Here is a 23,105-nt window from a genome sequence, read left to right as displayed (position 1 = left end):
TTGTCTGCATGGACGCCGCGTCACTTAGCAATTTTAAAATGGTATCATGTGAATGAATGCCAGGCGGCTGTGCTTACATCTAGCTCCATGTAGCAGTCATCGCTAAAGATAACTGTAGACAGAACAATTGTTCACACTGAGGATAGGAGTCGAGTTATAATATTATACACAGTGGGTTGGAGGCCCGGAACAAATGCCCTTGTGTGATTGATTACACGCTACAAGCTAATGAGATAAACAGAGCCTGAATCGATTCAGGCGGGGAAGAATCATGCCAGAGGGGCAAACGCAGCTGCGTGCAGTGGCTGTATTGACACGTTCATATTCAAAGACCCATTGACAGACACCAAACTGCTTTTTTTTTGGCTAGGAATGGTCCTCTTCCATTGTATGGAACTACTATGCCCACCTCTGCAAAAAAGGGTCAGCACTGCAAACGTCTAATGCGAGAAATGGGATCTTGCAAGTTGGTATTTATGGTTTATATCACTGCAAAGAGACTTTTCTCTGTAGCGAGAAAGTAAACATGGACAATAGACGTCAGCTGAAGCCGTTTTGGTCCTTGGCTCAAGGGTGACAGACCCGCTGATGTAAGTGCAGTGGTTACCCAATTAAAAGTTCACCAACATGACACTTACAGGATAAATGGGACTAGATGCCACATGTGACGTTCATCACGCCTGAACTGCACACCACGAGTCAGGAGAAATGGATGGCAGGGAAAACACAGGGCTCAAGGGAAATGAGCATCTGGTCATTTTCTTATCATATCCTTGTTACAATTACTGTTTGGCAACTCAGTCCCATTACAACACGTAATTTTGTAGCTGTGTGAGCAGTGCAGATGATTGTAGGGCTCAGGTTGGGGTACGTAAGCATCTGCGTCTATTATCAACATACCTGCTCATCAGAGAATGTAATGGGGACCAATTGGGGTTTTGCAGACCAGTTAACTTCTGTTGAAGTCACAAACATGTTGATGGAAAGGTGAGGAGAAACTCATCTTCTTTCACATGTCCCCAAATTCACCCTGTTATGGTGACATTTCCTTTCGCTGCGAAGGATTTAGTGTGTGCTGCTGTGTGCATGAATGAGTGCGTGTGCCATATGTTCCCATTAGTTTTATGATTCGGTTTAAATTATGAGGTTTTTATTGCCATAAAAAAAGTGGAATATCTGACTAAATTAGGCTACATTAAAGGTTAAAATAGTTAAATTGCAGAAGATATGGTTATAATTTTCCCGAGCTGCATTCAGCCCTATAAATTTAAAACAGAACACACACAACCTAAATAGATCAGAGGTGATATTCAGACGGTTAATGATAATCCTTTGCTGCTTTCATAATTTAAACTAAAGAAATTAAATATTTTTATTCGCGCTTAAAGGAATTGTTCACCCCAAAATGACAAGAAAGCTGTTATAACTGAAGAAGATGGGGACTTGTTAAGTAAGTGACCTTAATATGACTTCATACAGCTCCACGGGATGTATGGTGCCAAATTTGTTTTGAAAGATTTTCTTTACACTTTTTTTTATCTTCCCTGTCACCTCTAAGCCGTGAGTGGGTGCCCGATGTGAGGCTAATAATCAAGCTCAAACACCAACATGCTCTGAGATCAGCAAGAAATCATCTTTCATGCAGAAGTCAGACCACAAAAAAACTGAAGGCGCTTTGCTAACGTGGCAGAGCCTCTTCCTTTTTATTGAAGTAGGTAGGGATTTGACCTCTCAGTGGTGAGATAAATAAAAAAATGGAGGACAACCAAATAAAATCTGGTAAATTCAAATGTTGTCGATTTTAAAGTTCGCTGCATCTGCACCGTGGATGATAATCACCTGTTATTGAGAGGTACCATCCAATTCTGCCTCTAATTTTCTGAATCCAAATACAGAGAGAAAACAAGCCTTAACTCTTTGAACGAAGCGGGGAAAATGGATAGAAATCAATATGACTCTCGCCATGCCTTACTGCAAATGAAAAGCATGCATGCCACTGTAATGGATATAGATCTCTGTGTGTGTGTCTAAGTGTGTGGGTCTGTCTCATGTTTTATTCCCATGCAGGCCTGAAATCTTTATATATAGGGCTGCAAAAGATGATTGATATGCGCAAAGCACATAGTGTGTGTTTCTGACTTCCATTACAAGCTGTTCAATCATGGTGTGATGTAGATGTGCTCCTTTGAGCCGACATGTCCTTTATTCTTTTACTCTTTATTCTCAAATATATACGGCTGCCGATAAGACTGGCCGCTTATATAATTAGTAACTGTCAGAGGCCACTGTAGGTAAAAGGCGGACTATAGATGAAGCTTCTATTTATACACCTGGTGATAAATGTAGTGAGGGAGCCAAACACTGTGTGCAAGAAGGCAGCAGTGAATAAAGACAGAGCGTAACATTACAATATAAACCCTGCTGAGAGAAGTGGATAGCAGCTTTGAGATGTTTCACATTGTTCGTCATCAGTAAGACGTCCGCTCCGCATTCAGCTTCCCGGTGTGCCTTTCATCAGGGGTTGTGTGTTTGAGAAGGTCACACTGTTGTGTCCCTGAGATATCTACCTGGTGAACTGCAGCTATGAAATCACCTGGTTGATATCCTGTGTTTGTCATAGATGTTATCCAGCCTGGTGACTCCAGACGCATAACAACACAGGGGGACTTGTTCTAGAACTGCTCACTGTTGTATTTTATAGTTTATATGTTTTTATCATCTCATTTTGTCATTTTGTTTGTTCTTCCATTATAGCATATTTGTTGAGTGATTGATTTAATGGCAATAAACCAAATTGCAAAAGAGAATTCTTTAATTTTTCAGAAAAGAAATGCAAAATTGTCGGTCAGGATTTTACTGACACACGGTAATCTGTATTGCAAAGGTGACTTTCCATTCCTTGTGGATGATAGTTAGCTTACTAACTTCTATTTTTTGAGCCAAATACACCGGCTTCTCTCAAATTCGCCTATTTGCAAATATATGTTATGGGACCAAAGCATGAATCCAACAGATTATTACTTGTACTGTTAAAGTGTTTTAAAATTTTAGTCTTTGGAAGAATCCATCATGGTTTTTATTTTTATTTTTGACAGACTTCTGAGGAAAAATGAGCAGTCAAGCTTATTTTCTGTCAGCGTTACTGTCATATTTCATGACTTCATCCATATTCACTTGTTTTAAATTTTGTTCAGACAAGAATTTTTTTTTTTTTTGTATCGCATGAGTAAAAATTTTTTAAAAAGTATTGGGGATACACTAGTTTAAATGATCCAACGTAATATTTTAGTTATTCACAAGACAATACTATAACATCACTTGAATGCACCAGTAGGTACACAAGAGAAGATTTTAGCCCTCCATATGAGACGTGTGGCGTTTAAGGTACAGCGCAGTCCAGTGCCTTGGGTTTCATTGAACGCTATAATGAGAGGTCATGAGGCGACACACGGTGATAATGGTGCGCTGCGTCAGCCAAATCTAAGCAGGATAAGCCGTTTAAATGAGGAGGAAAGGCTGACATTTAACAAATGTGATTGGTTTATGCAAGGCCACTCTGGGTACCAGATAGACATGATGAGGGCTGATTCTGTATCTTATCCTCGTCAAAAAAAAAAGACAGAAAGAAAGAATACAAACACAGTATTGATCAGTGAAGTTAGTACAGCAGTCTTTCAGAGACAGGCTGTCATCACCGGACACAAGCAACAAGGCAATCTGCTTCTCTAAGCAGCCGCTCAATAAAAATCTATTCACACTGTTCCCCATGATAACTGGCAGGGATAGATTAGTCTATTTTCAACCAATACAAAGAGTGCAACTGAGGTAAAAACTCTCAAGAAAAGGATTCAGGAGATTTTCCAAAATGCTAAATTCCTCCATTGTTCAAATCTGAGCGTACTGTTTGCTAACCCTGATTCAAACATGGACTCATTTTTGTTATAAATATAGAGAGGGAGCTCAATTTAACCTGACTAAAATGACATTTCATAAAGATTCAGCTGTGAGTTATCAGCATTAACTGAAAATTACAAAACCTAATGAGAAATTAAAAAGTAGGCTATAAAATGTGCCCATGCATCACGCCAATGACAATAAAACTGTACTTTCTCTTCCAGAGGTGACTAAATTTAAACATACTGAGCAGATATTGCAGGAGAGGATACCCTTTTATCCAAAAATCCCCGATGGTGCAAAGGAAGAAGGAAGACAAAGACTGAAAATTTTCCTCCGGCTCATATTAGCACACACGGCACGTAGCCGGCAGAGACACAACCTACAAGTTTTTCTCACCGTTGAATTATGACAGAAAATCTAAACTAGAATCCATTTGCCCAAGGTAACGTCATGGGGGTAACAGAAGCCACGCATGTCTTCATTCCATGATAGAAGACCTGCTTCTTAATACCATCTGAGCCTTCCCTCCCCCCCAACTTCATTTCCGGGGGCAACAACCTACATCTCCATCCGACCTCCCAGTGAAACCAGCAGCTTAAACCGATCTGTACAGCCATTTGTTCTGCCTGAAGGCGCCGAGGTTGATCCGAGTCGTGATGTCAGCTTCAAGGGGCCCCGCCTGGATCGCCCACCGGTCTGAGGTCACCGTGAGAACGCAGGTGTTTTCTCACATGGTATCACCTTGACACAGACAACCCTGATACTGCCGGGCTGTAATGCAATTGCTACATAGCCTGGTGTTTGGAAGATGGAAGGGGAAGCAGAGGACGGGCCATCAGGATGAACTTGTACGGGGCAATATGCCTGGACTCTATTAATGATGTTGGACAAACAGAGGGTTGAAAGAGAGAAGTAGAAAAAAAAGTAAATCTGCAATTCATCTTGAAATTTAAGTGATGTCTTCTGAATAATTAAAATAACAAGCTTATGAAATTTTTCTTTTTTTAAATTCACCCAGATGTCTATAGATTATGATGCATTGATCCAAGTTACATTTACAGAACAGGCATTGATTTCCCAAGACGCGAGACACAAGGAGCATCAGCCAGGAAGCTCAGCACCTTCTGCTCTGACACACAGAGAGACGAGATCCTCATTCGTTCCTCCTCTGGTGAGAAGATGTTCTGCTTGAATGTGTGTCGTTCAGAGTCCAAGAGACTATAGGTGCTCAAGTCTGACCTGTCATTTTTTTTAAGGTGAAGTTTTTATCAGAGGTCGCGTGTCTGTGAAGGATTCATCTGAGTGTTTGTATTGTACCAATGTCTTCTTGAGAAAATCAGGTACACTCAAGTCTGAACAACATGGCCTCAAAACCTGTTGTTTGAGAAATGTCCACCATCAGTCCTGCAGAGAGGATGCAGACAATTTAAAAAAAAAAATAGCCACATGACTGTTGTGCATTTTTGTTAGCATTGCATTCATTTGTATCTGTATTTTATATACATGTGAAATTAGCATAACATTTTATTGCAAAAGTTCCATTTAAATGTCCACTTTTCATGTAGTTTTGTATCTTTTCAGGCAATATGAGCAAATAATTTTGCTTATTCAATTAGTCTTTATAAGTTTTAGGGAAAACGCACTGCACACCTGGTAAAATAAATGCTGGATGTATGTATTTATATGTTGTATATGTGATCATTCAAGTGTTAATATTAAAATTTCATATATATATACAAAATCAGGTAGAATTTCAAATGATTAGATCTTTTTTCCCTGAGTATATCAGATTAAATTGTTTCTTCATAAGTGTTGATTGAGAGCAGATTTTAGACCTTTTAGCAAATACTTTGCCATGGATGTGATCAAAAACATGGAGTTTGATGCAGAAAAAAAAAAATCACCCTAAGCCGAATTAGAACCAGAACCCAACTGGAATCTCGGACTAAGTTTCAAAACTCTGTCCGAGTGTCGGAGGCTTCCATATAAGAGCTGTTTGTCTTTAATGCTGTGCGTCCACAGAGGTTGATGGATGGCAGAAAAAGGAGAGACGCCCTTGTTCCATTCATCAAAAGCAGACAACCTCGTGGGGCCCGGTGGCATAGGTGACAAATGAGGATGGAAGCCTCTCCTGTGGGGGTGTGATGGGTGAGAGCTTTGGAGAAAGTCCCTGCTTTGGTCAGAAAGGACCAGGATCTCTTAGATTTGATCCCTGTGTGCTCCCCTCGCCGCTCAGAGTTGAGCAATGAATTGCATGACAAACTGCTCTTTGCACTTTAAGCCGGATTCAATAGGCCCCAAATTGGTGCTTAAAAGTGAGCTGTGAGACGGAGGCAGATGCAGCTGAAGGAGGGTACCGAGACGTAAATCTCATTTTGCATTTGAGAAGGCGAGGAGAGCAGGCGGCAGGGGGAAGTGATTCTATTTGAAGCCTGGTATCAACTCAAGGCTTCAATGCATATTGTTAGAGTTCTGTGGAAATAGGAGGAGAGTGTGCCGATCGAAAGGCAGAAAAGACACATTAGCTGGAATGTCTTGAAAGGGGAATAATGTACGACCCTTTCAAAGCCCTGCAAAGTCCTCTGAAAAAGGGCTGCATTTGTAAGCGCCCTAATTTACCCCATTATGTACACATACTGAGCGGTAACAGATTTAATCCAAGTGGAGTCACTTTAAAACTTTCCTCCAAAAATAAGAATTGATGATGTTTATTATAACCTCAGATGAAGTATCAAATAATCTGCGTAACATAATGAACCACTTCATTTTTACCATTTACACCACCGCTTCATAAAGTCTGTAAATTTACAGAGAAAAAAAAAGTGATCATTCAGGAAACTTTATGTCTGTTTTTATCACCAGACAAATGTGTGTGTGACAGGAGTGTGATGCATACTGCAGTGGAGATGGGACACAGTTTGTGACCGCAATAGCACGAGGACGGGACCGTGAAGATGATGGCGTTCCGTTCAGCTGCCCTTTATGTGGCGACGAGCTTTGCGAGTGAGCTGTGTGTCGCTGTGGAGAAACCTTCTTTGAATCCTGTGGGTCTGTCAGTAAAAACCGAACCGACAGATATCTGATCCAAGGGCACCTTGGCTGTGATTGATGAGGGGGCAGGATGTGTTGTTCTTTGTCATTACTGTAGCAGCTGCTGTACAAAGTCAAGTCATGTTTCAGTCACGTGATCCTTTTATGCTGGAAATGTCCTTTACTGAAGTATTTAGTAGAAAACTAAAGTGCTGTCCACCTCTGTTGCTCAGTAATCTCTATGACACTAAGTTATGACTAATTACTGTGTGTTTTACAACTTTATATTCAATCCATTCATTCATTTTCAGGATGGCTGTCGTTATTTTATCATGAGTGCTACATGGATCAATTTGTGACGTGATTTATTTATATTTTTACATTTACCAGATAAAGCCTGCCTGAGTTTTCTTTCTTTAAAGCTTTTTTACGGTCACCTTCAAAATTGTCATCAATGAAATACAGAAATATGTTTTCCACTTTATCCGTCTGGCGCAGATCATTCGCACTCGTCCCGATGTCCCAAAGACTGTTTAATGACTTTACATCACGTCTACCTGACAACAGGTGTTGTGTGGTGGAGCCACTCGAAACCAGACAGCGAGTTTAAAGAGCTCCACAAAGCTGCTCTTGTTTCACATATTTTGGCAAAATGATGGATCTGTTTGTGAAACACAGCTGCACACACTCATACACACACAAACACACTTTGTGTCGGCTTAGTTCTGACTTTGACTGACTTTCATTTTGCAGCTTAACCCTTTCACACTCCAAAGAGAAATCCATGAAAGTCTTTCGTTTCCTGGGATAATCGTTATCACCAGTGGCTCAGCAATTTGTTTTTCCAAGACTGATTTACAAATCTTGTTTGGTTTGATGTTTGTGCATGTTATTGATTTTTGCTGAGAGCTCAGGGTAGTAAGTAATCAAACTGATTGTTTACTGATGCAGGCTGTTTAATTGCTCTCCGTGCTTCGAACCTCAAAGCGGGTTCATATGGAATATAAAATGGATTTGGGAAATTTGTTCAGTCAAATTCATTTATTTATTGGCTCTTGTTTGAAAAAAGATTAATGTGAATATGCAGTTTTGTTTTCGAGGCCTTGTAACCTTTCTGCACAACAGTGAATCAACCTTCTTATGTTGTCTGGTGGAAACGTTACAGCTTTTTGATTCTGAGTTTATCATTTTCTGATCCTTCTCAAGTTGCAAAAGTATGTTTTCTGCAAGTGTAAACAAGATAATGTGACTGAAGAGGGAAATCTGAGAGCAGCTACATGTTCTTGACTTCTTAAAAGCAATTTTTTAAAATTTGCTTAATTGCATCTGCTGCATAAACAGCCAATGGACGAGACTTGAAATGTTCCTGAGTGTGTCAGCTGCACCTCAGAGGTGTTTAAAACTTAAAACACCTCTAGTTTTGCTATTTTTCCTGCACTCCTATTATTATTTTTTTCCACCTCTGTTGTCTCACATTCTAAAACAGCTATTCTGTTGTCTTTTCTCACATTGCATTCAGTGTTAAGACACTTCACGGAGACATAATTGAGATCAGAACTGATGCACGTCTCCCTTCGCAACCCTGGGATATCAAGTAGTTCTCGAAATGATCAAGGCAAAAATATTCAAAGTAAAATGCTTCCAAAGCCCTTGGTGCACAGACACACACACAAAAAAAACAACAACAGACAAAAACATTTAAATGTTTGCATGTGAAGCAGTAACATAATATATTTTGAAGGAGTGCACTCGACACTTTAAATATCCTGCTGCAGGAACAAAAATACCAGAAATGTAGGACGTCATGGCACCGGTTCCCCTTCGAGACCAGATAAAAGTCTAAGCTTTGGACCTCCATGCCCTCCGATTCAATGTCAGCTGCTCATGCTGAGGCCGGTTTTTCTGTGGTAGCACTTTGGAGGATTCTAGGTCTCACACCCATCACTGCAACACATCCTATCAGTCACCTCGTGAAGCCGCTTCTTTCTTTTTTTTTTATTCTTGCCTCGAGCAAGTGTTACGCATGGCCGGGTGTCCACAGGGAGATTCAGCGAACATGAAGTCTCAGCGTGACAGGTCAGCTGCCAAATAAAGGTAGTCCTGCAGCACATAACCACTGATGATATCTTTAGTGGACTCATGAATTTTGTATACATACGTAGACCCACTAAATGCTGCATGCCAATTTGCCTCCATTCGGTGTCATTAAGGCGAAGGTAAAAGCAAAGCATGTGCAAAAATAATTGGATTCAGCGAGATAATCAGAATATGAATCTCTCCTGCCAATAATATGCTTTGTGAAAAATGCTGATCAAAGGGTTTATCTTCTCTAACCAACTGTTGGTTAATCACATATGAGCTAAAATCCATCAGACAAGCTCAGCCACCGTTAGACAACACATCTCCCCTCTGATGTTTGGGCGATGTCGGCACATCCTTTTCCTTCATTAAAGCAGCCGTCTCACCAAATAGTTGCAATTAGAATGAGGATCTCCATAATGGCAGGAAAGCCTTTGCTGGGAGTGAGATGCAGGCGGTTTCCTCCGGCACACCGAGTTGACATATTGCAGCTCTGCAGCAATTAAACAGAGAGAACAAAGAAAGCAATGCAGAGTCATTTTCACATGCAGCAGCTCAGAGACATGGGTAAAAGAGAAGTGGCTGTTAAACTCAATAGATTTCCAATGAGATAGGGGTTAAGACACACTCCAGCAATCAATCCACACTGCACGTTTTATTAATCAGTTAAACTTTCAATAGGAGTAGGAGTCCCATCGTGAAATGTTCAAATCAAGTAGTTTTGCAGAAGCCTCTTTAAAAGACTTTTGCAAAACAGAAAAAAATAATGGAGCTGAAAATAAGCCAAACGGCAAATTTTGATGTAAAACAGGCAAGAAATTGAATTGTTTCGGCCTGTGCCTCTTCGTCCATCAATATGCATTCAATCAACTCTTTTAAACAGAGGATGATGTTTTCCGCTGCAAGAATGCTCCCGTATAGATGGGTAGATGGATGCTCAGACTAATTGTTGTCAGACGAGGCCACGCCGGAGCCGTTATCCACGTCTTTATCCTCACGGCGGGTTGTCCGAGCCGTGCAGCGGCACCGATCCAACAGGGACATCCATGTTCTCTATTCACACTAAGATTACTTAAGCCTTCCGTTTTATGTGAAGAGGGGCCCTTCAATTTCCCCAAGCCCCAATAATTATGCCGACTAGCAGTATGAACCATTGATTGTGCTCCACGGCACAATCTGTGTTACGTTTTCAGGGTGTTTCGAAGCTATTACTGAAGCTTGTGCTGCATACAATTGTTAGGGAGATTATCTTGACTGCCCAAGTGGTTAGCGTTATGATCGGACATGCTAGGGGTTTATGAACCTCACGGAGCATTGAGGTTAACAATGTCATGTGATTGGTGACCCCCAAAACCCTAACCGTGGTTGATAAATCTAAAAAAAAAATCATGAAATTATGTGCAAATGATCACCAGAGGATGAATTCTGAATAGTTTTAATTTCTTTCTTCTTATTTTTTAAAGTGTATTGATCTCTTCTTCACATTTAAATCCATCGTGGGGGTGGGGGGGTGGGGGACAAAGAAAACGGTTCCTTCCTTCACTCACCTTTGGTTTTTGTGAGCGTAACTATAATTATTTTTCCACCTGGCTTCGTAAACAAAGCTAATGCATTTCACTATTTAGGAATATTTTGATTTTTTTCCCCAGTTACCATGGTTACAATTTGGTTCATTTTTTTGTGATGCCTCTGCCTCATTTGAGGATTTCTGAGGCAAATTAAAAGCGGTTCAGGATTGTTGTTTTTTTTTTACAAAGCGTCATGAATACTTCTAACAGGCGCTGGAGTGGTGTTTGAATGCTGTTGGAATTCTGCATTTCATACACTGAAATTTCTTTTTAGACTTGCAGTTATGAAGAATCCAACTGAAATAAAATAACCACCTTCCACCTGTCTTTTCTTGATGTTAGAATTGAAATATTCCATGCTTTTGGATGAATGCATCCCTTCTGATGCAAATCTTTTATACCTGGCGCCCGTTCACCTGAGCCTTCTGGTGTCACAGAGGTCTTCTTTGCAACCTCGCAGTTGACAATCAATAATATGTTAAAGGATAGAAGGATGGATGTCTTTACTTGAAACTCAACCATTTTGAACTAGAAACCTTTGCTATTTGGATGAAATGAAGTGATAAATTCATAATGGCTGCCTTTCTTTTGAAATGCATCATTGACAAGGTAGTGTGGATCCTTCACGCTGGTAAAGAGACCCGAAGTCAAACAGCGGGAGTCCGTACGACGCTCAGTAAAACACTGAGGTCAGCAGAGGAGCAATAATCACGGAGCGTGTTGCTAGGAAGGGACAAAAGCATATGAGATATAGTGATAAATATTTCAAGGAGCATAGGCTTGTCTTTCTGCAGCGACAACCACCGTTGTGATAAAGGCGCCTCATAAACATTCATCACAGGAAGGCAACTAAATTGCACGCCTGGAGCAAGTCATCACCTCCAAAGTTTCCCTCCAAAGTACCTGGTGGTGCTCGGTGCCACTCTTACTATTCAACCGGTGTAATGCCTCAAACCAGACATGAAAAGAAAAGCTGTCGAGTGCAAACAACAGCAGTTACCTCACCAATAGCCAAGAGTAAAACTGACCCCCTTGACCATCTCTCTGGGAGCAATTGAACCCTTGCAGGAGCTGAAAATGACCCTGGTAGGTTGAGAGGCGTCTGCAAGGATGAAAGGCATCTAGTGAAAGGTTGTGGTTGATTCACTTTGGATGTAAGAGAGCTATTAGTGTAATGGTACTTAAAATATCAACAGCGGTCTGTCATATCGACTCCTCCAAGGTGAAGGACAACAGAGGTGTAGTGAAACACGCAGCAGGTAGGATAGATAGATAGATAGATAGATAGATAGATAGATAGATAGATAGATAGATAGATAGATAGATAGATAGATAGATAGATAGATAGATAGATAGATAGATAGATAGATAGATAGATAGATAGATAGATAGATAGATAGATAGATAGATAGATAGATAGATAGATAGATAGATAGATACTTTATTAATCCTGGAGGAAATTGCATATCTGGTGTTGTGTGAAATTGGTCTGTATTGGTCTGCATATCTGGTCTGTGTGAAATTGCATATCTGGAGTCTGGTACAATCTGAATGGACTCTGATTGTTCAAAGCAGCACATATTTCTTGTAAAGATTTACAATAAGAGATAAAATAATAAAATAATCTTCATCTCATCGGGGTAAAACTAGGACCCACTCTGTATTTATACCCCTGAGACCAGATGAGACTCCGGACGGGTTCACCTTGCAGCCCCGTCAGTCTGTTGGTGTTATCCGTGTGCATCTCTGGCTCAGGCTGGAAATCCTTCAGGTGGATCAGTTTTCCAGAAATGTTGAGGACGGCGGTATGTGTGTGTGTATGAGTGTGCGTCATATGAGGAGGAGGTGATATTACAGAAGGATTGCCTGTAAAACCACAACCTTCCCCTGTCCCCCTATCTCTGTCAGACAATATCTCCCCCCCCTGAGGGGGAGATATTGTCAAAGGGAGGCTCGTCTGATGTTATTGCCAAGCTTTTCCTGAACTCTCGCCGTCATGCAAAACACTTAATCTAAGCAAGCAATTCAACCTTTCACCTGGCAGTAAAGACACAAAGCTGCCAGTGCTAGCTATGCAGCTGAAATATGTTTCATTAAGAGTTGTTATCGGCTGGATCAAGACCCCATATTCTCTTTTTTTATTATGATGGTGTAGACAGTGTTGCTTTCAATGACTTTTCTTCATTGACTTCCTCCTGCGCCTCCCAAAAACAGGTCAGGCATAAATCTAAACCCGGTGATAAACTGGCAACCTTCCAGTGGTGTTCTGTACCAGTCTTCACTCAGTGGGATGGGATCCAGTCTCCCATCTTATCGTGGAAAAAAACTCTGAATGACCTTTTTTTTTTGTTGTCACTCATCATCTTTGGTGAATTCATGAAGGGCATCTGAATCAATTTCCTGATTTAATTTGATTATTTCTAAAACATTTTCAATAAAGTAAATGAAATTGAATTGAACAACAGGATGCTCTAAGCCCATACTGAACGGTCCATCTATCATCTGGATTTGAAGTAGTTGCCAGCGGAGTCTCAACAGTCATTGTTGTTGAGGTTGTGAGTATAATCAGTAGCACTTGTAAGGACAAAGCAAAAACAACAGCATGCGGAGGTAAATAGTCGTTCCGATTTAACCTGCGCCAGTCTTTTCTAACACGCCATCAGTCCCAGCTGCTGTGGATTGCCATGGCAACCAATGGTCAGGCTGAGCACTGCGCCGTACTCTTTTAATCTTGAGGAAACCACAATGAGGAGGACAAACAAAGACCGCTCTCCAAAGCTGTGATGTGGAAAAGCCATCGTGCATCGGCACCGGCCGTCGTGTTGTCACAAGTATGCAAATGATCACGCTCCCGCGAAGTCCCTGCTCCATCCATCATCTGGCGTCTCACGCTAGTTTGGCACGGCGGCACATGGTTTGCAATTAGATTGTATACTTCACAGAATGTACAAGGGTGTTGGGAGATTATAGCAGTAAAATCTTTCAAATAAATCACCCTGGATAATTGCATCTCATCTTCTGTATTAAGCCTCTGACATTTCCTTTTATTTTTTAATGTGAGTTTAATGAAAGGCTAGTATTAAATCCAACCTGCTTCTACTCGACTAAATGCGTGATTAAGATTTAACTGGTTGGTTGTGAGTTCTGGGGTCTTGGGGGTGACCTGCATGCTTGATGATTGTTTTCATATAAAAAGGTCTTGCAGTTTGGCATTCATTGAGCCGTCGCAGGTTGTGGGGGGCGGGGGGGATGCAGTCCTGTCAGCCTTTCCTTCCCACCTCCGCCATCCATATAGGATCGATCACGCCGCAGCCGCCTCCGAGAGAAACCCAACCACCACAGCTCCTCCAATTACCGCTGATGGGCCACATCTTTCTACCAGAAAAGCATCGGAGGCATAGAGGGAGAGAGAGAGAGAGAGAGAGAGAGAGTGGAAAGATGGAGTGGCACGCTAGCCGTGGAAAAAAGAAAGAGAGAGTGAAAGCCTAGGAATGTGGTGACAAGCGTGCTCGCAGCTCATGAAACCTTCCATATTGAACTCCTCCAAGATGAATGCTGAACTTAGACCTGCGTGTGCATTATTAATATTGACCACTTACAGGAGAATAAAGAAGCATTTACTCACCAACTGACATGAATGAATTAATCATAGCATCATATTCAAAAGGTGCGGTTGAATTCCCTTTCATGACAAACCTGGCAATTTTCGCTGAAATGACAGATCTCTCTCTCCAGAATGACAAAAAGACCACCATTATCTGAAATGCCATCAAACATTCAGCAGCTTTTTACATTTAAACACTCGCCAAAACTACTCTTCAGCAGCGATAATGCGTACTTAAGAAAAGCACAATATCATCATCAAATAGAGTTAAAGCTGTGCATGCAATGAGATAGTTGTGTCAGGGAAATATCTGCATTGGAGACCAGCAAAGATCCAACCCTACAAGGATGCAGAGATTAAAAAAAGAAAAGAAAAACAAAACTCACTTTTTGAACTGCAGTGAGGTCTGCAGAAAAAATAAGCACTGAAATCTTCTTTCCCATACTGCAGTGGTTGCATCTCTTGCCTCGGGCGTGTGAGCCTGTATGGATTCTGGAAATATAGGCTGGTGTGGGTCCACATATGTATCATATATACAGTATATTAATGGATCCATGATGAAGAAGCAGAATGAGAGGGCGATGGATGGATGGATGCACATATACTGTAGCAGCACATAATTTCTTGTGTAAAGTTCCTGACATCTGCAGAAGGAAGTGCCAGTTCCTGATGGTGCATTCGTGTGCACGTACTGCAGGTGTGAAAGTAAGTGCGGTCCTCTATTTTGATGGCTTACGTAAGCGAGCTGAAGGATCAATACCAGCACGACTTTAACTGCTCTCTCTCTATCTGCACCCTCCATATAATACTCCATCTTAATTTTTTGTCCTCCATCCATCACTGTCAGGTGCACAGACTGGCGTGGGTGTTGTGCTAAGCCCATACTAAAGCCTCCACCACCCACTGCACAGTGTGAAAACGTCTGAAAATGTGTGTGTTTGGATGTCTGTCACAGATTTTTGTGTTGTTATCGCATCATATTCTACATGCATGCATTGTAGCTGCAAAACAACAAAATGCATTTTTAAAATGGTTTATTTTTTGATTTAAATTATTACCTGTTTTATTTTAGAAGGTCACCCCTTTATGTGTCACATTTAACTTCATAATTCCTGTTTTTGCTTTTTGCCACCTTAGTTTGACCTCATGCTTTTTATGCATTCAGTCTTTGACCTCCCTCTTCAACCTTTGGGTTGGGTTGAATTTGTTTCTTTATTTCCCTGACTCTGCTTGTTTTAAGGACTTCCTCTTGCACCCCGTCTTATTAGTTTGCTCAGTGGGGTGTTGGGCTGAAGGTGAACCCCTGACCACACCAGCAACGGTTACTTATCACGTTTGCCAGATTAATTCAGTCTCAACCTTACCGTCAGACCCAGGTTGATGTTTCTGGACTATTTCAGGGGAAAAAATTACTTTAAAAAAACCCAGAATCCTCACAGACCCTCATGTATTGAACAGTTTCATTCCACTATGTCTTCTGTAAGCTATTTTTACACATGAATCCATCATGTGAGAAAAATTGTTCTCTTGTTTTTTGATGCTCCCCGCTAGAACTCTTTTTTTATGTGCAATCTTCACCACATCCAGCAGAGAAATGTGTTCCATCTTATTTTAGCAGGAAGTGTCTTATGTTGCAGGGAGGCAGGCTCGCTTCATTTCTCTACATCTCATCGTTCACCGCAATCTTGATCCGGTTCAATTTTTGTTTTTACCCCCAGGATTAAATAAATGTGTCCAATACATGTGTGATGTTTCACACTTACTTTACACCTTTCATATCACGTAGCAACTTTCGAACAGGAAGTTGGGGGGGGGGACGCTAACATTCGTTATTATCCTGGCGTAGCTCCTCGGCTGTTAGGAAGAATTTTTCTTTGATGGATGTCACAGATCATTGTTTCGTTTTCTGATCAATTGGGATCACATGATTCAATCGGATGTGTGATATTTATGACTTACCTACCTTATCTCCTCCTATGAGGCTTTATGGTGCTTGCATCCAGTTTCACCTTCAGGGGTATGACATTATCCTTTTTGCTGTGAGCTTCCCACCCCGACTGTGGCATTGGAGCAAAATGAACGCCATGGGAGTACGGCGAATTGCTTCTGGTCTGGTAGGGCAGCTCGCAGTGTTATTGAGAGTCGCTCCTCTTAACAACCTCACACCAGCACTTCCTTGGGTCCTGAGCAACACACCTGCTATGTGTGAAGTCAGTGGGATGAGGAGGATTGTAGCTCCTGTTAAGCTGTGACTGGTTTGTGGAGGAAATAATACTATAGCAGGCACTAGTTAGCTCAGCAGCCATCCAAACGAGGTTTTTCAAAAGCAATATCAATATTTTAAAAGTTAATGTTATGAAATAATAGGATGACTTTTTACTGCCACTGACCTTCTAAGTCTATTTACTGAAGCATAACATTTTCTGTGAATATTCCTGTTTTGTACATTATGTGTATATTCACTTTAAATGGTGCTGCTGGGTTGTACAGAATTCCATAAAAGAATTAAATGACTTTAATACCATCTTCACCACCCTTTGCTCTCACACTTCCTACAGCAGCCTGTCTGTATTCAGCGGAGTGACCGTAGTTGTGCACCGCACAAAAGACATTTTGGTTTAGTTCCTGTTTTTTTTTTTTATCTTTGAGCTTTTAACCCCCGATGCGATCCTCTGCCTCGTTCCTTGGCCACGACTGATTATTGTTGCTTTTGAAGCTTCTTCCATCAGCATCTCAAAGCACAGTGGTGACCTGCAGGGCAACTCCGCAACCTTTAGAATATTTTGACACAAACAGTTTTAATCATTTTCTTTAGTCCGGCTTGTTTACATCCCATGCTTTAACAAGTTGTAGCTGTATTCATTTGTTGTATTTATTGTGGTGTTTTATGTGGATTTTTATTTTTTCATCACAGTCTTATTCATATTTCACATCTTTGGAGGATTTACATTCAACCGAATTCAAATGCTTCGATTTGTCATGAGTTGAATTTAAAGATCTGCAGTTCAAATGCAAAGAGGGCGTGACGAGATGCCGACGCCCACTGTCATTCCATTGGTCCACTAACAAGAACATCTGATTGGACGCTCTACAATCAGTTCCTTCACGGGCCACACCTGTCAAGAGCTGAGAACATGTCGTCCGATCGGGATGTACCACATCTGTGACATCCCATTGTGTGATAAATACCCAGAATGCAGAGTTTCCTTTTACTGCGACCGCCCCAGTGAACAACTGAGTAATAATCATGATGATCAGTCAGCATCTTGATATGCTGCACCTGTCAGGTGGACGGATTATCTCCACCAAGGGCAAAAGCTCACCGACACGGATTTGTGAACAACATCGGAGACGAGTAATCCTTTTGTGTGTATAAATAAATCTCAATGTTTTAGTCTCACTCGTGAAAAATGAGAACAAAAAACCAGAAGTGTTGCGTTTTGTGTTTTTGGCTGCATCAATTACGGTGCTGCAGGAGCAGCACCTGGCTCACAAGCCTCTATTGGAGACGCACTGATGCTCATCAGCATTTGAATCACAACAAGGAGCAGCAGATGTGCAGCAGTGATAGGTTGTTGTGTGCAGTGCAGGAGGTCCATGTTTTGGATGGACCTTTAGACTCCAAAAACCCAATCAAAGAAAATCCAGCAGTTCCAGTTAGGTGTTAAAACCAGGATTAAAATAATCTTTATCCCAATGAATTAAAGCTAGTTGGAGTCATGATCATGAAGCCAGGAATGAGGTTTCCTGAAATTTATATGGATGTGTTGTTTTGAACCGAGGAGCTTCTCCACAAACAAGATGACTGAGGATTTGCTAAAACTCAACTGCAAATCACACCTGGATTTGTTTCTATAAAATACAGATGTCCGTTTGTTCGGCACTAGTGTGTAAAATTATTGCGTATATACTTATCAATCAGATATTGCTAAAAATGCTTGACATTTTCTCATGGTTATGCTAAGATATATAACATTTATGTACTTCATTTATCAGAATGGTTGTCAGTTTACAACTGTTTTCAGAGCGCTCAGACAATAACTATTTCAAACTTCACTTTTCCCCTGCTTTTTAGCAGCACTAAAAAAAAACCCAAAAAAAGCAACAACATCCTTGTTTTTTTCCGATGTGTTATTTTAACGTGGTACCAAAGAACAAATTTTAAATTTAAATTCCTGAGACTCAGGCAAAGGATCTGCAAAGTCAGCTGGATGCACAATTATGGTTTTGCGATAATTACTTTCTCCCCTCTTATGACAACCGTATTGAATTTAGATTAGCCCCAATAACAAACCTGCAACACGGCGTGCATCGTGTCAATAGGCTGTTAATTTTCCCCGGCCCTCGTCTCATTTTTCTTTGTATGGCATCAGCTGGTTCTCTTCCACAACCCACAGCGGCTACCCACAGGCGAGTACCGAGCGACGCTGTGGCAGATGAGGCCGACGGAGGAAGTCTCATCAATAATTGAGAGCGGTGGCTGTGGAGTCGTGCAGAGGAATTGTGGTGGAGTGAGTGAGAAGTGTGCAGCTGTTGTGTTTGTCTCATTTCTTTCAAATGGACATTTTTGAAATGACGTCCCCAGAGGGGCGTGCAGAAGAGGAAGGGGAGATATTAATAGCTGATGGACTGAAAGAGTCGTCAGAATAACATGCTGCTTTAGATATCTGCCTGCTTTATGCTTTAGCACTAGCATTTTTCTTTGTTGCTGCTGGGTTAGCATTTTACCTCTGAGACTTGGACAAATAAACTAATTAACAGCAGAGGGAAATATATAAATACAAGCTTTTAATGCAGGCTGTGTGGGTGGATGTCACGCCGCATGATGAAAATGTAAAGTAACCATCCAGCTGAAGCCTGCTACATGGGTGTCGTCCTAAATGGCAGACCCCAAGACAGCAAAAACAAAACTCTCATCAACGTCGTGTCAGTCAAGCAGCGTGTAACTGTACCCCCATCAGAGGGACAGACACACACGGTGATTATCTCTCCTGACAGCCGTCCAGATGCAAACAGAATGCCGGCACCGAGAATGACCCGGCGTCTCCTCCCAGCTGTCGTCCTTCCCTTTCTCCCCCCTCTCCTTCAATGCTCCTCATTGTATCGGAGGAAGAGGAGGCCCATTCTTACTCACATGGCGTGTGCTCTTGTTTTCTCCAGGGGGGGCCAGCCCTGAGGTCGTGAAGCTGTTTGGGAGTTTGGATGTCGCTGCTTCCACCACGCTGGACCGCCTTCGGCTGCGCGCATCTCTACTCTCCAGGCGGCGCCAATTAGGACAGGCTTGAGACGAGGCGTTGTGGCAGCAGAATACACCGGAGGAGGGGCAGCCGACTTGTTTGTGAGTATACCATTGTTGTCGTCGTGACACATTTCATCACGCAAATGGCCGAAGTGTTGCCATCCATCCCTGTGACTTACATTTTCATCCGGAATGGCTACTAAGAGGATGATAACGGAGAGATAACTCGTCCCAGAATGAACGCGCGGTATTGATCTTTGTTGGGAGGTGTGTATTTCTACTCCGAGATGTTCCTCTCATATGTCAGGAGGAGGGAACAAACAGCCTGTTTGACCTTGAAAATTTTATATTATCATTCTTTTCACTTTCACTCGTCGAACAAACGCCCGGCAGTCTTATTTATTTAATTCCCTCTACAAGGCAGCTAAATTTTAAAAAACTCTCTGAGATTCAGAGGATGATGTGGAAGCCAAAGGAGGCGGATGGTGATGATTCTTCTCCTCGCTGTCCTTCTCATCTGTCTCACTTTTTCATGGCTGTCTCCCTGCTTCCCCGCTCTCTTTCTGCTCATTACATGTTCCATTTTCACCAGGAAATCCAGAGGAGGAATTGGGTGGAAGACATGGGCAAAATGAACTGACAGAACCATTTACCTTTGCTGTTGATGATCCCCCTGGCCTCCTGATATTATTAGTGGTTGATATATATGTACAAAGGTGTGGTAGGTGGGGGGCAGGAGCCAACTGTATATATATATACTTTATATATACAGTATATATATATGGTCAAAAAGCAGCTGGACAGAATTTTACAAAAATAAAATCCCACATGCATCATAGGAGCCCAAAGGTGCGCATCCCATAATTGGTTGCTTCTTCTACTGTCAATTTTCATGTCAGTTTTTGCACATTTACCTGTGAGCATCTGTTTCCATGGACACAAATGTCCTAATTTTTTTGTTTTTTTCACAAACCATTAACTATCTGAGGATGGAGGGAGATGGATGGATGCAACAAGGTCAAAAAGGAGGTGATTGAGTCGGTCTGCATTACAAATGCTCAGTAGTTACAGAGGATAGATGAGCACACAACGGGGGGGGGGGGTGGTGGTGGTGGTGGGGGCTTGAAGGCCTGTGCAATTTGATGTTATTGAATAATTTTTTTCAAGAGCCTATGCTTCTGTCAAACGGGTATTGGTTGAATTCTGTTGAAGCGTTTGAGGGGACAGTTTTTAATGTCGGCATCACTTAAATCGTCTGCTGTTGTGTGGCTGAAACATCTTTACGATCCTTTTGGTTGCAGTCTCTTCAAGCTAAGAGCAAGTGGCACATTTTGTTGTGGTTTTGATGACAGTCTCAATGGCTTTAATTGGCGTGAGTTGAATTGACACCAACTAATCAACGCAGCAGCATCTCATCCTAGGTTTATAGATGGTCTGTGATTGTTGCCAAGGTGAAATGAACTTATTCAGTCTGCAGGGGAGTGTTAAACACACACTCACACACACACACATACAAACCGAGAGCTGTATGCAGATGAGACATATCTGTTCCTTCTGGCTGTCGCTGTCGAGCTGTCACACACGCTGCGTCTTAAAGCACCAGGAGACCGGGGTTTGACTTGAATTAAACTGAGAGGATGTCCTTTGCAGATCTGCAAAAGGGCTACAGAGACACATCCCAGAGAGGGGGGGGGGGGGGGTGGAGGTTAACAGTTGGGTTGAGAGGAGGAGGAGGAAGATATTAGCAAGAAATTCTAAGTAAGAAGGCACGGAGAAGCTGGAGAAAGAGAATATAGGAAGTAAACACACTCTGAGAATAATGTATGCTTGATGTGTTCTGGTTGAAACTATGACAGCTACATATTAAAAAGCACCTGTGACTGTGATGTAAGTGGAGAATGAAGATGTTCAAAATGAAGAAATTAATCATGCTAATGATCATTAGTTGCATTCCAACAGACATGAAATATAAGAAATAATTGTTTTAAGAAACACATCATTAAAAATCATCAATTCTATATTGTGTTTCCTTTTATTTATTTTTGTTGCCTTATCTTTGGTGTCTGTAGTTTATAAGTGACCATATTTGATAATCATGATGTTTCTGAAGCTTCTTATGAATTTCTGGGCTGTTTCTAGACAAGCTAATGCAGCTGTGGGCTTTCTTCTTGCAGATTACAGTCATACTTTATGTATAATACAGTAGTAGCTGCACGCAAGCAGGGAGGAAAGAGAGAATTCAGATGTTAGACATCATGTTAGAAGCAAAAAACAACATTGGGTGCACTTTTCCGTGTTAATCTGCCTCGGTCTTTATCACGGCTGCAGCAGTTAGACTAATCTCCTGAACAGTGGAACACCACCAGCATCTACACAGCTAAACACATACAGAACACTGCAGTCTCTGTGTGGAATACATTACAGTAATGTATATCCTGACCTAAGGCTGCAAAGCAGATTTAGAACAGACCATCATTTTCTATATCTCAGCTCTGGGCATTGTTATTAACGGCATTGTGCTTTTCCCATTCTGCTCCAGCGTCCCGCCTCCCCCCCCCCTTCCCCCCAGATGATAAACATGTTGGAGACCAATGTTTTTGTAGAACAAGAAATTGAAACATAAATTATTAACCAAGAATGTGCCTCAACAAAAAAATAAATAAAGAAATAAAATGAATTCTATTTTTTAAATTTATTTATTTTTTACTTATGCCTGCAAAGTAAGCAATTGTTGAAGTTCTAACCTGGAGTTCCAACCTCTTAATGGGGAGACGTTGCTCTGCTGAATCCACGGTGAGATTTCTTTCTGCCCTCATGCAAGACGAGCTCTTTGTCTTGTAATGAAACAAACCTGCTACACACACACACACACAAATTATCACTGATGCTGTTTTTTCTTTTCAATTACAGGACATTAGCTGCAGAATCATTCTCAGATTAATGATGATTTTCCAAGCATGACGCACAATCATTGTACTGGTGTGTGATTACTTACACAGGGGGAAATGAGCAGCTCAAAAATAATAACTTGCACATTTGGTGGTGTTAGGAAGTGCTTTAATGCGTCAATGGTTACGTGTTGCCTTTTTTTCCCCATTTTTACTGCAATTACATTTGTCCCTTAGGCAGATTTCTGTAGCATTCATTTTTACAAGTGAGTATACAAAGGTCTGACCTAAAAAAAAAAAATTGGCTGTGAGAGAAGCACATGAATTGTGTCTGATATAATTTATGGTTCAAATTGTTGCCTCACAGGAATAAGGTCTGGGTGTGGAGTTACCATGTTCACCCCATGTCCTATTTTTCCTGTGGGTGCTCCATGTTCCTCCGTGCATCGTGTCCCCCGTCATCTTCTTAATCTCTACCACTCGGCCCCAGTTCTCTGTAAGGTGTATTGTGCCCTTCTTCTTTAGAGGATAGATTTGTGCGCACACACACAAAAAAATCTTATTTTTACTTTGTTAAACCTGGTGAAAGCATGTGCAGCACTGAACTGGGATTAAGTATTGGAGGAGACACGGACAATGTCCTGCCATGAGGTTAGAGATGGTAAAAAAAAAGTGATGTGCGGTGATGCAATTGTTTGCAATTTCAAGTTTCCATCTTAAAAAAAAAAAAGAAAAAAAAAGTGGAATCATCCCACAGCCAGCAGCCTAGATTCACAGCGCACGCCGTTCATAGGGGAGCA

General features: G+C 41.4%; 1 protein-coding gene across 3 annotated transcripts in view; it reads left to right on the top strand.

Moving 5' to 3' along the window:
* The window catches only part of b3gat1a (beta-1,3-glucuronyltransferase 1 (glucuronosyltransferase P) a), a 58,325-nt gene that overhangs the window by 10,870 nt on the left and 24,350 nt on the right, over nt 1–23,105 (top strand). For all 3 annotated transcript variants that reach the window (XM_068317297.1, XM_068317298.1, XM_068317294.1), the window contains exon 2: nt 19,339–19,516. The gene's annotated coding sequence lies outside the window, so the exon portion shown is untranslated. The remainder of the gene's footprint in view (nt 1–19,338; nt 19,517–23,105) is intronic.

The sequence above is a fragment of the Antennarius striatus genome, chromosome 6, assembly GCF_040054535.1.
Source record: "Antennarius striatus isolate MH-2024 chromosome 6, ASM4005453v1, whole genome shotgun sequence".
In the NCBI taxonomy this organism is placed as follows: domain Eukaryota; kingdom Metazoa; phylum Chordata; class Actinopteri; order Lophiiformes; family Antennariidae; genus Antennarius; species Antennarius striatus.
This window is presented reverse-complemented; position numbering and strand designations above follow the sequence as displayed.